Genomic DNA, 15,000 nt, shown 5'->3' with positions numbered 1-15,000 from the left:
AACCACCAGAACAACGCAGTCTCTAACAGTGAGCATCTCTGACTGTACCACATATGGTCTCCCTATGCAGTCTCACCCAAGACTCTACATCCAGTCTCTCTAGGGCTGCGCAAAGTACAGGCTCTCCTATATCCAGCCTCGGTTAAACTACATTATTTTGCATTGTGAATGCTCATTATTCTTCATGGCGGATGTGTGTTGGTGATATCAGTGTTTTAACTAGCTTGGGCTTCAGGGTCAGCTGGAGCAGAACCTCGGACCCTCGGGCGACGTGCTCGCTCGAGGCATGTTGCCGTGCACACGCCCATCCGCTAAATCATTGATGCGGGCACATTACAAAGCCGGCGCAAATCGCGTCCAATCACGACGGAGGCGCTCGTGAATAATTAATCGGCCGAATTACCATGCAAAAGAGTAAACTCCCCACTGGCGGTCACGGGCAAGACCAGGAGTGCACACCCCGTGTAAATATTTAGCAGCGCAGCGACTCTCACGTTTCACGGGAGTACGCTGAGAGGCGAGAGGAATACTAACGAGGCAGGCTTGTTTGAGGCTTAATGCCATACCAAGGTGTTCAGGTTCGGGATTGCCCCACCCATTGTGCCCCACCCATGCTGACACGTGATTGACAGCTGGTTTCACAGCAGCAGATGGGACGTTTCTCCCCTTTTGTGCACTGTGGCTGACTGGTCAGTAGCATGACGAGCATGTGATGTCATCCATAGGCTAGAAGAATATGATCTTTTCTTTCAACATTCCTTCTTTTCTCTGACATACACACACGCGCGCGTATCTCTCTGTGCGTTTCTGTCTCTCTCTCTCCGTCTCTCTCTCTGTCTCTCTCTGTCTCTGTCCCGCTTTGAAGTGTAAATCTCTTCAGCGGTACCGTTGACTAATGAAGCTGCTGGCCTGTCTTAATTAGAAGCAGCTTTGATTCCCTCGACAAGCTGGTAGAGGTAGAGAGAGCGAGAGGGAGGGAGATAGAGAGAAAGACAATGAACAGCACTCAGAGAAAAGGCAGAGCAATGGAAGTGACAGCCATGTGGAAGGAGAGCGTGGATACTCTCTTTTGTTATCAGTTATTGTTTTTATCCTGCTTTCCTGTAGCGCTTCAGGTATCCTCTTCCTGTGAGTCTCCTGCTCCCCTATCCACCCCCGCATCCCTACCTGCACCCACAATCACACCCACACCCTTACCCAATCCCTAACCTGACTCCGACACCACCCTTACACGCACTCCCCGTCTCTAAAACGCTGGAAACAGCACACACCCCCACAACCCCCCGCCCGTCGCCCACTGTACTGGACAGACGCGCGTAATCTGCCAACTTCATCGACTGCCAGTCAAATGCCATGCCAAGACGCCCACGCGAGACGTGAATCAGCCACGCACTTTCATACTGCCTCCGAGTGCCAGTCAGAAGGAGAACATGAGTTACATTCAGAACTGGGCAGTCGAGAATGAGGAGTCCTGATTTCCAAAGGCGCTGTGGAAAAAGCATTTGCCCATCGAATCTTTCTGCAGCCATACGCACAAAAAATAATCTGTGGTTTAACACCCCGAGCAAAGTTTTTATCTGTGTTGAAAAGATATAAAGATGAAAAAGGACATAAACTAAAATCTAAATGTGGAATATGAATTATGGCAACTTTGTCATGCAGCCCTCTGGCCCTGACCAATGAGGCTAACACTGGGGCGCTTCACTACATTACCCAGAATCCTCTGGGGAGATCATCGTCCCCTGCGTACTAATATTATATACCTGTTTTTAGCTCTATTTAATTCCTGTAGGTTAGCTGCTTCCTTCTCAAGTAGTGCCTCTATTCCTGCGAGCGTAATGAGCGTTATTCAGTATTCCCAGTGTTCCCTGTACTCCTTGTAACTTTTTTTTTGGATTGCCCCTTTGTATTTAGTTGCCTTCAGGACTGTTTCTCTTTGGCTGTTTTGTTGGACTCTTTTTTTGACTACGATTTTTGGATTTACCCTCTTATAATAAACTGATCTGCACACGTCTGGCCCTTCCTGACGCATTACCCCCTGCCCATCTATATATAGAGAGAGATATTTAAAATTGTAGTGAAGTACACAAGGTTTCTCAAGAAACGGAACGTTTTAGACAGAGGTCCTTCATCAGCCGTCGCAAGCTGTGAAGCACGTTACTTGCCCAGCTGATGAATGTCCTTTGTCCCAAATGTCCTGTTTCTCTGGAAACTCTGTGTACCTCACTACAGTTTCGAGTATCTCCACATCTCTTACTGCACTGCAGTTACTCACCTGGAGTCTTCTTCAGATTTATATATTTATATATTACATATATTATATATTTGGCATTGCAGTGAAATACGCAAAATACATGGAGAGAAACAGAATGTCCTTCATCAGCTGTGCAGGCAAGCAGCCTCTCAGGAAAGTTTGTATACCCGATCGCAGTTTTGATTACCTCTGCGTTGATTACCTCGGCACAGGGAGCGACCGCGGCCTACTGCGGTTAGTAAAGTTGCATGACATCGCGATTTTTACTCCCAGCTGTTGTACCCGGACTGACTGGGCAGCGTCATCCAGAGGAGAACGTGGTGGCCGGGCGGGACGGTTCTTCCGGGACAGCTTTTTGAGGCCATGTGGTTGGAGAACAGGTCTTCCTAGCTGGAGTGGGGGGGGGGGTGGCCTCCGAAGATGCCAGCGACGGAGCTCATTAGTGCTTTCTGAACATCCGCCATCTGCCATAGCAGAGCGAGCCATTTTCACGCCCGCCGCCGAAATAGCCGAGGCTCTGGTTGGCGGCTTGAATCAGGAGGGAGGTCCGGGGGCCTGCCGATGCAGGGGTGTTACGACATGATTGATTTATGGGTAGGGAAGAACGGCAGGAGGGGGAGTACGTGAGGACAGAGAGAGAGAGAGAGAGAGAGAGAGAGAGAGATCTTGAATTCTTTACTTCTTCCAATTATTAGTTCATACCAGTTCTTTTCACGTTCATTATTATAACCGAATTCTTCATTCCCTTAATCGCATTAAGGGTCATTCATGTTGTTTATTGTAATACTGCTTTGGCAATACTGGTACTGCATATAGTCATGCCAATAGAGCTTACTGTATTGAATTGAATTGACAGAGAGAGAGTGAGTGTGTGGAGAGAGAGAGAGAGAGACAGAGAGAGTCAAGAATGTAGAGACAGAGGGGAAAGAGAGACAGAGAGAGACAGAGAGAGAGAGAGAGAGAGAGAGAGAGAGAGAGAGAGAGAGAGAGAGAGAGAGGGAGAGAGAGGGAGAGAGAGACAGAGAGAGACTGAGAGAGAGGGAGAGAGAGAGAGACAGAAAGAGAGAGAGGGAGAGAGAGAGAGAGGGAGAGAGAGGGAGAGAGAGAGAGGGAGAGAGAGACAGAGAGAGAGACAGAGAGACTGAGAGAGAGAGAGGGAGAGAGAGAGAGAGAGACAGAGAGAGAGAGAGGGAGAGAGAGGGAGAGAGAGAGAGAGAGAGGGAGAGAGAGCATTGTCATTTACCACTCTGTCCCTCTCTGTTAATTTTTGATTAATTAAAGGTGGTCTGTGTCTGGTCTCATTGAGACATCTGTACGTGTGTGTGGGATAAACACATTAATCTAGCAGCAACGTGGCGTACAGGACGGGCACTTGGAGGAGGGGTACCACCGCTATCGCTCTTTGTAAATATGAATTAAATGTCCTCTGTCTTCACCCTCTCTCTCTCTCTCTCTCTCTCTCTCTCTCTGTGTGTGTGTGTGTGTGTGTGTGTGTGTGTGTAATGTCCTTGATCAATGAGCAACGAGCAACGTCGCGAATAGCTGTTTAGATCCTATTTGGACCGAGAATGTCGGCATCCGTGGCTCTTGCAGCCCATTAAAATGCACAATACCCCACACGGGCGTCACACACCGCAATGCCGCCCAAAACATGTCGCTCATTCATTAGTGGCCGTATTTATTACAGGCATTAATATCGATTCGGTCGAGTTGCCGGCAGCGACACCTGAGCTGCGATCGCCGAGGCCGCCGCGTTGAGGGTCAGAGGCGGATCCGCAAAGCGCCCACACGGCGAGCCGGTTTACAGCTTTGGTGGGAGAAAGAACACGCAGGGCTTCCTAACGTGGCTCCCCTCAGACCCGGGTGGGTCAGCTGGGAAAAGCCCAACAGCAGACGGTCTTATGTTCCTCGTCATACATCAGGGTGGCAGAGTCCAGAGCGTGTGTGTTTAATGCTCCAGCGCCGTATGGTGCTGCCGCGTTCCGTTTTAATTGCTTTACTGTGCCACAGTGATGGAAGCCACAGCGGAGGGAGAACTGTAGTGTGTGGGCCTCAGATAGTTCTGTTTTGCCAGTTTCTCTCGGTGAAATGAGTTTAGAACGTTGTGTATGTGCCAGTGTGTATGTGCATGTGCATGTGAGTGTGTGTGTGTGTGTGGTGGGTATGTGTGTGTGTGTGTGTGTGCGTGCGTGTGTGTGTGTGTAGTTTAATGATCGTGCAGAGCCCCTAAACAACATGTAGCAGTGAGTTTCACTCCTTCATTAGGTCTCTCCTGTGCTTTAGGCTTCTGTGTGTGCAAAAGGGAGAGAGAGATAGACAGACAGAAGAGAGAGAGAGAGAGACAGAAGAGAGAAAGAGAGAGAGACAGACAGACAGAAGAGAGAGAGAGACAGACAGACAGAAGAGAGACACATAGACAGACAGAAGAGAGAGAGACACATAGACAGACAGAAGAGAGAGAGAGAGAGACAGACAGAAGAGAGAGAGAGAGACAGACAGAAGAGAGAGAGAGAGAGAGAGACAGACAGAAGAGAGAAACATGGACGGACAGAAGAGAGAGAGACACAGACAGACAGAAGAGAGAGAGAGAGCAAGAGAGAGACAGACAGACAGAAGAGAGAGAGACAGACAGAAGAGAGAGAGAGAGACAGACAGAAGAGAGAGAGAGACAGACAGACAGAAGAGAGACATAGACAGACAGAAGAGAGAGAGACACATAGACAGACAGAAGAGAGAGAGAGAGACAGAAGAGAGAGAGAGAGACAGACAGACAGAAGAGAGAGAGACAGACAGACAGAAGAGAGACACATGGACGGACAGAAGAGAGAGAGACACAACATAGACAGACAGAAGAGAGAGACAGACAGACAGAAGAGAGAGAGAGACAGACAGAAGAGAGAGAGAGACAGACAGAAGAGAGAGAGACACATAGACAGACAGAAGAGAGAGAGAGAGAGCAAGAGAGAGACAGACAGACAGAAGAGAGCGAGAGAGGGAGAGAGAGTGATGGAGATACTGACCCCCTCAACCCCAACATATTTTTGAACTCCAGAGTAACTGACTTTGACAGGGTGCCTATCCAGCACAGAGCGTATTACACAGCTACAAATCAGGAAATAACTGCTCTGTTATTTGTACAACTCCAGGTTCATGGCTCCCTCACTCCCCTGCTGCTTGCTATCCTGCGCCGCCCGCCTACTACACGCTCCTTTCATTCGAATTTTCTAGAACGATCGTGAGTTTCCAACCTGTTTCCACGATTACAGCTGCAGGTGGTTGTTTTTTTTTTTTCAAATCTTCCCGCTGCCGGTGTGTGCAAGTGCGAGGCCGTCTGGCTGTAATCCCAGGGCCTCCTTCCTGATAACCCCACGCCGGGGAGGCGGGGAGGAGAGAGAGAGCCCCTCCCAGTGCGTTTCTTGGTTGCTGTTCTCGCCACCTGAGTAGTTCATTAAAGGGTTTATTTACCTTTTGCACACGGATGTTAGAGGCTGTTGTGTATCTGGGGGTGGCGGGGTGGGGGTCCCATAGGGTCTTGTCTCGTGGAGAGAGTCGGGGTATATGGGGCTTAAGGCATTCAGTGCAGTGCCAAAACAGATGTGAAGACAGAACTGTGCCGGTAAGATTGAATACAAGACTTTTTAACTTTTTTACTTACTGCGTAAAAAACGACAGGCACACCTTGAACTGGAGAGGCCCCCATCTTCTCCCTCTCTCTTTCTCTCTCTCTCTCTCTCTCTCTCTCTCTCTCTCTGTCTCTGTCTCTCTCTCTCTCTCTGTGCGTTCAGTTTGGGTACAGTAAAGATTGATCCCAGCCTCCCATGTCCTATTAGCATTCTCGATTATTAATCTGTCTCATCTGTACGTATACTCAGAATCTGATGACCCTGCATGATTCTGCTATACTGGAGCGTAGTACCAGATACAGACAAATGAAAGCACATTTGCTTCGCTACGCCACCCATCAAGCCAAATATAGAATTCGCTGTGTAAAGCTCCCCTTGATTGGAAGTCAATTTTGGATAAATTGGAACAGACCATTTTTCAGAGACCACGATGTACATCTAAATCAGGTACGTGACGGCCATCCCTCGCCTTATGTGTGGCCAAGGGCCCTGAAATGTCAACGAGAGTGATCCCTTGTAAACGCACTTAAGGAAATTGGTGGTCCGGGCTGCGTAGCACGAGGGAGCGGCAGGTGAGCGCTAAAGAGACCGGGATAGTCCGATCGACAAACTCCGCATTGGCGGATCTCTCGAGTAATGGCACTGGGTGAGTGTTGGCCAGAGGCACCTCCCCCTTTCCTTATCCTCCCCAGGCTGGGCACGGCCTGCTTCTAGACCGGAATATCACGGTTAAGCACAAAACTGTGAAGATCTGCATAAATCGTCTTAATCCTTTGCTCCAGCACGGAGCCTTGAGCTTTCAGCTTCGGAGCTGAGAAAAAAAAACAACAAATTTGGTAAAATCTCTCTCCCCGCAGTAAGAGACGTCTGTCTCTTAACAAGGCCGGATGTTTGCAGTGCGGATCGGCTCGGGACTGGGCTGTTGTTGTCGTTGTTGTTTTTTGATTGTTTGTTTGTTTGTTTGGCAAGGCCTCCCACTTTCAGACCAAAACATCAGGCTGCAGCTAATAGGTGGTTTCCTAGAGGCAGAAGCCGTATCTCTCTCGCTGTGCTTTAACGGCGTTCTTCCTGCCACGGGGCCCTGAGTCTTTCCGCCCCAGTTTTCCTGCCTTCGCCTTTGTATGGAACCTTCCCGGATTGCCTTCCCGAAACAAACCCCCGGTGGCGTTGAAGCAGCCCATACGGAAACACTGGATGGAACTCTCGGTTGCCGATTCGACTGTTCAGGAAATGTGACAGCCAGCATAAAAGAATTCTTACGTAAGCCATCAATGTGCCCATCAGTTGTTTTCTGCTGTGTTAGCAGGTGAGGAGAGACATGCTAGTGGAACTATATGCGAAAACCGAGGCTTCACGCTTTAGTTTCTACCGAACACAGCTTCACCACTCACAGTTGGCAATGTTTTTGTGAGTGTTGTCTCGTTCCTTCTCTCTCTCTCTCTCTCTCTCTCTCTCTGTTTTCTGTCTGTTCCTCCTGAAAACATCCCAGTGAGAAGTGACCTCATCAGTCCAGTTCTGACCTTCTATGGCCAAGAGTTCTGACCTCCTCCAGGTCAGGAGATTCCTACCTCCTGTCGGCCAGGAGCTGGGACTATGTTGACTAGGATTCCCGTTGATTCTCTAACTTAGAGCTCTCCCTTAAACCAGGACTCTGACCCCCAGACTCTGCCTCTTGCCAGGGCTGATCCTCTCTCTGAAACTATGCCCCTCTCCCAGATGACACATTCAATGAACACTGCGAAAAGCTGCACTATAGTTTATCCCGACGGCATGACAAAATCTCATTACAGCCCTGACTGGTGCTACATGAGTCTGTATCCATCCCTGCATAGTTTCTGTCTGTGTGATCACCAGTGACTCATCCTGGAATATTCCCAACCTTTGCGCTGTTGTGTCAATCCGTTCCGCCCGCAGCCGGACGCGTTTCGTCTGCGCACGGCGTTTTCAGGACCCAGAGCTGGTGCCATGCGTGAACGTCCTGCAGTGGGAGAGAGAGAGAGCTCCGCGAGACTGGTCCTGCTCAGCACAGACGGCACAGACGGTACCGAGGGCCTTCGGGAGCTCTCCAGTTGGCCCCAGGCGTGTGGAGGATAGTTCTCCTGGAGATCCACTGGAGAACACCATTTTGCTCACCTGTGCCACCTTTTTGAAATGGCTCTCTTGTGGGGGATAGACAGATGTGGTCAAAGTGCCATGACTGAAAAGATGGTGAGTTTGGGGGTTGGGCGGTGAGTTTAGAGGTGGGGAACTGTGGGTCACTCCCAAAATGCTGAAGGGTTATTACCAGTTGTCCCAGTACTGAATTCGCATGCATTACAGATGAAAGGATAGAGTTCTGATAAAGCGTGTATTGGTAGGTGTCTGCTTCTGCACTTAAGCAAACTGGAGCTCGCAAAATTTTTTTGCCATTTGATAATATTTTTCTAAAGCATTTTAAGTTAGGTCATAAAAGGACTTTTGTTTCTATTTTTAATACTTCCTGTCAGCGGTTGTTGGTGTTTCTCCAGGCTGACTTGCAGTGGGAGGATTCTAGTACGTTTGGAAAAGATCTGCTACATTTTGCCTTTCCCATTCCTTTAAGCCGACATCTGAGACGGAGCGCGCTTCGGACCCTGAGAACAGATGCATGCTGGGCTGGAGACAGGTATTTTTTCATGTCTGAGAGATTTCATGATGCAACCTTTCAGAAAACCACTGGAGGAGAAAGAGCGAGAGATTGCTCCAGCTTCTGACGCCTGTCTTCGGCATAAGTAAATCCAGGGGAGCAGGGCAGACTCGTGGACAGGAGCCGGAGAGCGTGGCAGGTCGAAAGGAAGTGGACCGCCTCGAAGCACCCAAATGTAATTGGACTTCCTGGTGAGTTGTGCAGCGAGTCGTGCGCGCCAGACGCGGGTTGCTTCTGGAGTTTCACCCAACCCACCTCCCCCACGACCCCCCGACAGGTCCCACCTCCTGGCCCACTTCATCAGGTACCGTTTGCCAACTGGATCTCTCCCAACCAGGTCGTACCTACACGAACCCTGAACACAGCCCAGTCTGGCAAGTGCCAAACCCTCAACTACACACCGACCAGCAACCAGAGATCCTCAATCCCTCATACAACACAGGGAGCTTGAAAGAAATATTTTTATGTCCAGACATAAACATCTGTAGAAACCGAGGAACAGGGCTAAAAATGCAGTCTCATTCAGGCCCTGAATGAGAACCCCTCCACTGGAGCAGGCACCTCCGGGGCCTCCCCATCAGCTATTCTCCGGACATCCTTTTTAAAGCAGCTGTCTCAGGGAGCAGCCTAAAGCACCTAAAGGTCTGAAGCGCTGTCTGTAAGCGATGATGCAAGCACCTCAGCTGCAAAGGCAAGTCTTCGAAAACCTTGAGCTCGACCTGACAGGCACCGTCGAAGCGCCCCAGGTTTTGACGATGCCTCTCCACTGTCTTCCACCCCGAGCTACGTTTTGCAGGTGGAGGACTAGGTTCACGGTCGGAGTGCATAGGTAAAGTCCGTGCGCGCCCCCCGCCGCGTCGGAAGGCAGCCGGGTCGGAGGCGATCGAGGTGCCCGGCGCGATCCGAGGCCGGAATTGTTTTGGAGCCGTTTTCCAGTAGACGGCTCTCTGGCTTCACGAGCTGGTAGATGAGACATGTTGAAAGCAGCCTTGGCAGGGAGAAAAAGTAACGGGTGTCTCCGATGCACGATTTGTTTTCCGAGACGTAAAAGTGGTGGAAAAACCAGCCCGGAGGAAGGCGGGGTGGGGGGGGTGGGGGTTTGGGTGACCTACATACAGCCCCCGGCGCCGGAGAGAAGAATGGGAAGTGTTTGGGAATGCAGGAGCTGCTCGGTGGGAGGCCGGCGGGAGCAGGTGTCTCATGCCACAGGTGCCCCATCTGCCCTTGAAGCCAGGCGCATGGTAATTAAACAGTCTGTTCGTGGAGAACGAGAAGGGAGAGCGAGAGAGAGAGAGAGAGAGAGAGAGAGAGAGAGAGAGAGAAAATGACAGACAAGCAGGTAGGGAGCAACAGACTGCGGGAGCGGAGATGAGAGGAAGAAAGAAACTGAGTGCGAGGGAGAGAGGGAGAGAGTGCGGAGTGTTTGAGCAGAAGGCAGTGAAGGTGGACCTCGGGAGGTGTGCGTGCACAGAGCACGAGCGCGGCTGTCCGTGGGGTGTACTGGCAGCTGTCGCGTCTCGTGGCGCGTCGTTTCCGGGGCCAGACCGAGCGTCAGTGACGGAAAGGGCCGCCCGGGTTTAGATCCCTCGCCTCCCACCGCCAGAAGCTGACAGTCCAGCCCTATGAGTTTCCCCGTGGAAGCTCCTCCGCCCCGAGGCTCCACCCCTGCAGGATTCCTTCGCATCGAGGCTCCTCCCCTCAGAGGCTCCACCCCTCGAAGGCCCCTACAGCCTACCCGTCGTCTCTGCGAGACGCCTCTGCTCCTCCCCCATCCCTTTCCCCCCCGCTCTGTACTTCTTGGCCACGCCCCCTGGGGTCTCCAGCTGCTGCGGTATCTCTTCGTGGGAGCTTGCTGGCAGTTTCGATTCGTCTCGGTGTCGTTATCCTCCAGGTCCGTGGGGGGCCTTGCACCACGCTAGGGCCCGTGTGAAGGGAGCGTGCCCGCGGTGCATGGAGGATCGGGACGCGCGACCTCTCGCCGGCCCCAGACTAGCACACAGCCGCACGCTCCCACTAACATTACCCACGGCCCCCCGGCCCCCTGGGCAGTTGAGCACAGAGTTGAGCAGAGTTTAGCACAGAACGAATGAGATAGACAGAGAGAGCGAGAGAGAGAGGGAGAGGGAGAGAGAAAGGCAGTAACAGCAAGACAGACAAGGTTTCGGCAATTATATATTTTGTACAGTCATGCGAATTAAGCCATCTTGACTTGACTTGACTTGAGAGGAAGAAAATGAAAGCGAGGGAGGAGGAAAGATTGAGAGACAGGGAGATTAAGAGAAAGACAAAGAGATAAATGAACTCATGCCTTCTGCAGCCGGAAGGTCAACGGCGCAGGCCTGGAGCCGAATGAGCGGGAACAGGGCGCACGCCTGCAGGGAAGCGGCCAGCGTTCCCGACACGCTGCCTCTCACCAGCATCCAGGCAGCGCGGTGCCCCCGCTGAGCTGCCAGCAGCCCCTTAGTCCAACCGGGAGACGGGTAAATCCGCAACCGCTCGCCAGAGGAGAGAAGGAGGATCGATCGCGTGCAAAGACATCAGAGAGTGAGAGAGAGAAAGAAAGAGAGAGAAAGCTGCTGGGGGGGAGCGAGGGAGGTGTCAGGCGCAGACTTGAGACGGGCAAACACTCGCTGCCAGCAGACGTCGTCTTCTGGCAGGCCGACGGCGGCTGCCAGCTGGCCCGGCCGTTCAGCACCGAGGCCAGCTACCGACTCACTCCAGCTATCGCAAGGGACGCCGAAGAATCAGCCCCGCCATTGAAGGACTTCGGCTCTTTCCCCATCGAGTCACGCCGGAGGCTCTCACTCCACACTTACCTCCGTGAGCGGGAGCTCGGTGCGCCTCATGCTGAAGTGTGGACCCACTTGTGATGAACCCTTCTCACAAGCAGTCAGATCCCGGAGGCTACACAGCACGTTTTCCATCTTCGGATTCAAAGCCACCAGACCGAGACCATTTTTTCATTAGGAACAGCAATATTACCACTATATATTTTTATTTCTGATAAATTGAGGTGAAAAGAACACTCGGGATTGGTGTATTAGTTATCATTCGAGTACAATTTGACTGCAGTTAGCATTCAAGTACAAAATACCACTTGATCGAATCAAATGCGATTTCCACTGTTTTGTGTAGCTCTCGTAATCAGTGAAGAACAAACCCGATGGTGCTAAACATCCACTATCAACGCAACGTTCACACTCAAAGAGTTACTCAGTTAACAATCAGTCAACACAAACACCAACACGCCAACACAGAGGGAAAAACGTGTCAGGCTCAAAGCTGAACTGTTGTTTAGCTGAACTGTCTTTGGTTCCAAGATGTTGATTGACTTAATTTGGCTGATCACTGACTATATGTCAAAACTCTTGGCCCCTGGTTACTTTGATCACACGTTCTCCTGCAGTATTCATTTTTTTTCTCATCATTTCTCATTTTCTCGACCCCGGTTACACTCGAGTTTAGCAATTTAAACTTTCTTCCTTATTTCACTCTTTAATTTAATTAATCTGTTGCATTACAGCATCCTAATATATGTAGCAGATTTTTTTTTTCCCAGCAGCTTTCCAAACAGAGACCACTGTTTCCTCGGGGGCTGACGTTTGATCTCAGACCTCAGATCATAACCGTGTTAGCCATTACAGTTTTCGCCCTCAGCCAGAAAGCCCTTTTTCATAAATGAACATGAAGGACTCGGGGACTCTCCCAGGCCCCGGGGATGTGGTGATGAGAGGAAGCAACTCTCTCCCTCTCTCACACACACACACACACACACACACACACACACACACACACACACACACACACGCACGCACACACCCCAGCTCCTCGGACGCCTTTAGTTCCATAGGGGTTTTGTCTTGCTTCAGCTTGCACAGCTCACCGTTTCCTGCATTTTTAGGGCCTCCCTCCGGAGCCTCCGCAAAGGACGGCTGATTGCGGGGCTTCAGGCTGTGTCAGAAGTACGAGCTGTGGTCTTGGGTGGATTGTATGAGAAAGTGATGCAGTGTTTTTCTTCCGAGGAGACCTAGAAGTGGTTCTCTCAAAAGAACGGCAAGGACCTACTGAATAGAGGAACGTTTATATAACTTGGAGATTTTTTTTAAATATGTGTAGTCCTTTGTTATACGAAACAGTTTTTTTAAGGGTAAAAACGGAAAAAAAAAACAAAAAAAAAACTCTTCTGGGGCTGCATACGCGGGCGCTGTCCTTGGTGCTGAAGTGGCACAGAGCTGGGCGCTATCCACGGTGCTGAAGTGGGTCGACACGGGGCGCTATCCATGGTGCTGACCCCGTAAGGGCTCTGTGTAGGGCACTGTCTTCAACAATGAATGGACCCTCTTGCAGGGCCGGAGGAAGGATGTTGACCTTCGTGCTGGACACTGGTTGGTCCTTTGAGTTAGGGTGGAGTTAGGTCTCTCTCTGTCTAACACAACACTTCTCTCTCTCTCTTGGGTCCATTTCATGTTTACTCAGTGGCAGTGGTTAAAACACCACAGATATTGATCATTATTGATTTGAGTAAATAAAGTCTCCACCTTTACTCAGGCCTGTCCAGTCCCACCCCATGTTGGCACCTTCTCTTGTTGCCTCAATTGTCACATCACTCTTTACGCACACGCGGTTCACAGAGTCGCCTTCTGTGAACTCTTGCCTGCGTGGTTGCCAGCGACTCTTTAATGCAAGTTAATTTTTTCATGTTTGTTTTTGCTCGTCTCGTGTTCCACGTTATTTGGTTATCGCCCCGTTAGCCTGTTCGGGGGTTTTATGATTATCTCCCTGCAGCCTGCCACTTTCTGACTCGTTCTGCCTCTTATGAGCACGATTATTGGGAAACATTCTGGAAAATGTACTTCCTCCGGCTCCCACGTGTCGCGTTACATACCCCAGCAGATTTTATTAGGGAAGAGCGTGAAATGTCACCACGTCTCCTGGAATCGCCGGGTTTCTCGGAAGTGTCTGAGAAGCGGCGCGTCCCAGAGTGACCTGCAGTGTAGCGACTCAGCCATCGTCTGCCTGACCTTGAGAAGAAGCAGACCCGAACGCAGGCAGGCGGCTAAGAAATGAGCAACCACGGTTCTAAATTTTGCTAGCATTCTTTTTTTTTCTTCTTTTGGGTCTCACGGGAGTCTCATGAGAGCTCGAGTAGCAAATGAAGAGATTTGGTCACGTCTCTTCTCCATAATTTATCCCGTAGAAGACCACAATTCAGTGCATTCAGTCCACAGATAGGACGTCAGCTGTGTGCTTCGGGCGATAACTACGTCTTTTTCTAATTGGTCTGAAATGAGCTTTGCTATCTTTAGCGGCGTTCTTTCCGTGTGCCACGAGACGGTGAAAGCGTGCGCGAGCCCCCAGGCTTCAGCGTAGAGCTCCAAGAGAGGCCGACAGAGGGGAAGACGTCAGCAGCGCGCGGGCGTGGCTGAGTGACCTCGCCGGGTTCTGGAGCTGCATCCGAGACACTGGGAAAGATGGAAGGAGATGCGGGGGACAGATAGGGAGATCCTTTATTCTATGGAAAAAGCGTGAGGGCGAGCGGGCGCGAGGGGTCGGAGCGCCGAGATGCGATGGAGCAGCAGGAGGTTGTGAGGCACGGCAGTGTAAGCACCTGTGGGCTTTGGTTAGAGAGAGGGAACGGTACAGGTGGAGTGTGTGTGTGTGTGTGTGTGTGTGTGTGTGTGTGTCTGAGGCAGGGTGCCGGGTGGACTGTGACAGTTTCAGCTTGGTGCTACTTGTGACCTTCTGGCAGTGTTTGGTACAGTTGCTAAATAAACTGCCGGATGATCGCAGTGCAAGGATTAAATGAAACCGAGGAGGAGTCGATGAAATTAAATGACTCAATTTTCTGTTGCTTGGAAACATCATGGAAATGTCAGCAACAATAAGCAGACAAAGTTAAAGTGTTGGTATAGTTTGGATAAACAGACACGCACCTCGCAAAACTAGCTATTTTTTTCTCTGTCTCGTTACTTCGGTGTACAGGACTCGTCTTCGGGCACACGGATGGTTCCGGTCTTCTTGCTCTCCCTCCTGGATTTTCGGACCCCTTGTAGAGCACACAGAAGCAGAGCCTGGAGTTCCTCGATTTACTTCTGCGTGTTTTGACCACCACTGGGAAACAGGTGAAGACTTCGGTAAGGTTGAGAACAAGGTCGAAGGTCAAAGTCATGCAGGACGCCTCCCAGAACACATGCTCTCTCTCACTCTCTTGCTCTCTCTCACTCTCTTGCTCTCTCTCTCTCTCTCTCTCTCTCTCTCTCTCTCTCTCTCTCTCCATGTCTCTTTCAATCTCTGACTTCTGCTTCTAGCCTTTTGTCATTTTTATAGCAGTTCATTAGTTGTTTTGGTCGTCTCTTTCATCAGTGCCTGCAGCCAGTCAGTGTCCTGCTTTCAGAGCAGCAACTGCTCTCTCTCTCTCTCTCCCTCTCTCTCTCTCTCTCTCCCTCTCTCTCTCTCTC

General features: G+C 50.7%; 1 protein-coding gene across 2 annotated transcripts in view; it reads left to right on the top strand.

Annotated features, from left to right (window-relative positions):
- elfn2a (extracellular leucine-rich repeat and fibronectin type III domain containing 2a) overlaps positions 1-15,000 on the top strand; it is a 104,259-nt gene that overhangs the window by 54,896 nt on the left and 34,363 nt on the right. For both annotated transcript variants that reach the window (XM_027029427.2, XM_035520730.1), the window contains one exon: positions 14,525-14,676. The gene's annotated coding sequence lies outside the window, so the exon portion shown is untranslated. The remainder of the gene's footprint in view (positions 1-14,524; positions 14,677-15,000) is intronic.

Source organism: Electrophorus electricus, chromosome 21 (assembly GCF_013358815.1).
Source record: "Electrophorus electricus isolate fEleEle1 chromosome 21, fEleEle1.pri, whole genome shotgun sequence".
Lineage (NCBI taxonomy): Eukaryota > Metazoa > Chordata > Actinopteri > Gymnotiformes > Gymnotidae > Electrophorus > Electrophorus electricus.
This window is presented reverse-complemented; position numbering and strand designations above follow the sequence as displayed.